The following is a 2,000-nucleotide window of genomic DNA, read 5'->3' as shown; positions in this document are numbered from 1 at the left end:
AGAAGCTGCAGCCAGGCCAGGCTGGGAAACAGCCCTGCAGGGCATGAAAGCAGCAGCGGGGCAGCGAGGCTGCCATGGATCCCTTCCCGCTGTGCCGGGCACGACGTGTCCAGATGTGCAGCCAAAGCCCCCGGCTGCTGACTCCCAGGGGAAGCATGAGGGAAATGCACCCACCTTCTCTTGTCTGCAGGGGTTCCTTCAGCTCTTGCCTCATCTGTTTGGATGGTTCCAGGGATATCTTATCTGTTGTATCTTGGATTTTCCCTGTTGGAGTACCTTAGAGAAAAATATTTCCATTTGCCAGGAATGGATCCCAGAAAAGCAGGGCTCAGCCTGTGGGATCAGCAGGGACACACTACTCACCCCTGAGATGGGAGCTGGGCTTGAGTGCAGCATCCAAGGTAGCAGCCGGAGAAGCTGGAGAAGTCTTCCCTGTAGACACATCTGTAACACAACAGCCACAGAAGCTTCTGTCACCTGGTGCCTGCCCGCTTGTCTACAATTCTTCCTTGGTGGCACACTGAGAACATACCTGCAGGAGGCTCCAAGGGCTTCAAAACTTTATTCATCCAAGCTGATGGAGAAGCCTTCCCAGCACCCTCATCTACAATGCAGCACAGATGAGAACATTTTCCAGTGTGTGCTGGGATCTCTTTCTGCCACAGGGAACTGGGCACTGCCAGGGAGTCGGGTAAGGCCATGGGAGCCAGATGTGAATAGACATGGCCAAAGCTGCCCAGGGGCCTGGGGAGCTCTGGGCTGGCTCCTGGTCACTCTCCACACTCTTTCCCTGCCCTCAGCAACATCCCTGGGAGGGGTGGCTGCAGCAGTGCAGGGACCTGGGACTCTCCCCCTCACACACAGAAGAAATCCTCCCTAAAGCATGGGGGAAAACTGCAGCAGGCAGTGCCACAGCTATCCATCCTGCTCTCCCTCTGTCCCTCCTGCCCTCCTTCTGTGGGGAAACCCCCCAGATCCCAAGGGCAAACAGCCGGGCCCTCTCAGGACACACTGCAGCCTTGCTCTCCCCCTCTGTCCTTTCCCCACCGTGGGCACCCAGTGCAGTCGTTGTCAGGATTCAGGACATGTCTCCCACGGAGGGACCCCAGCAGGACTGCTCAGGACCCGAGTGCCCTGAGCCTACTCGGGATAATTCCCCTGGGCTGTGCTGCTCTAATCCAGGCTGTGCCCGCACTGCCAAACAGCAGAGAGGGCAGCTCAAGCCTCAGCAGGGCTCAGGCCCAGAGGCACAGCAATTACCTCCTGTGCCTGTGCCTGGCATGGCCTCCCTTCCTGGAGCTGAGGCTGGCATGCAACCACTGCTTCCTCCGGGAAATGCTTCTTTCTCCGCAGGCTCTCCTTTCATTTCTGGAGAATGGAAAAGAGACAGCTGCATCAGATGAAAACATTCCTGACTGGGAATGGGGAAGGGGACAATTTCAGGAGGCATCACTTGTGAAAGGAATGCATAAGGATCAGAAAACACCCATGATTTTGGGACAACCCAAGGCTGCTTCCTTCCCCAAACAGCCCCAACATCTGATCTGCCTGGACACCAGGAAATTGCAGGGGATCTGAGGGTGGGCATGGCCTGTGGTGCATTTGGGGCTGTCTGCCAGCTGATGCCAAATGCCTTCCTGCAGAGGCTGGGCAGAAGCTGCAGCCAGGCCAGGCTGGGAAACAGCCCTGCAGGGCGTGAAAGCAGCAGCGGGGCAGCGAGGCTGCCATGGATCCCTTCCTGCTGTGCCGGGCACGACGTGTCCAGATGTGCAGCCAAAGCCCCCGGCTGCTGAGTCCCAGGAGCAGCATGAGGGAAATGCACCCACCTTGTCTTCTCTGCAGACATTCCTTCAGCATTTGCCACATGATTTCTAATGGGTCCTGGAATTTCCTGCCTGCCATGTCTTTGGTCTTTCCTGTCAGAGGACCTTAACAGAAAGTAGTTCCATTTCCCAGCAATGGACCCCACAAAAGCAGGGCTCAGCCTGAGGGGTCAGCAG

At 57.0% G+C, this 2,000-nt stretch overlaps 1 long non-coding RNA gene across 1 annotated transcript; it reads right to left on the bottom strand.

Annotated features, from left to right (window-relative positions):
- Nucleotides 1–174: 174 nt before the first annotated feature.
- On the bottom strand, nt 175–1,929 carry LOC135292631 (uncharacterized). Its single transcript, XR_010354855.1, has 5 exons — nt 1,827–1,929; nt 1,261–1,368; nt 533–604; nt 364–444; nt 175–276 (listed from the first exon to the last, which is right to left on the bottom strand). It is a non-coding gene; the product is annotated as an uncharacterized LOC135292631 (long non-coding RNA).
- Nucleotides 1,930–2,000: the final 71 nt, after the last annotated feature.

Source organism: Passer domesticus, unplaced genomic scaffold (genome assembly GCF_036417665.1).
Source record: "Passer domesticus isolate bPasDom1 unplaced genomic scaffold, bPasDom1.hap1 HAP1_SCAFFOLD_379, whole genome shotgun sequence".
Taxonomy (NCBI): domain Eukaryota; kingdom Metazoa; phylum Chordata; class Aves; order Passeriformes; family Passeridae; genus Passer; species Passer domesticus.
This window is presented reverse-complemented; position numbering and strand designations above follow the sequence as displayed.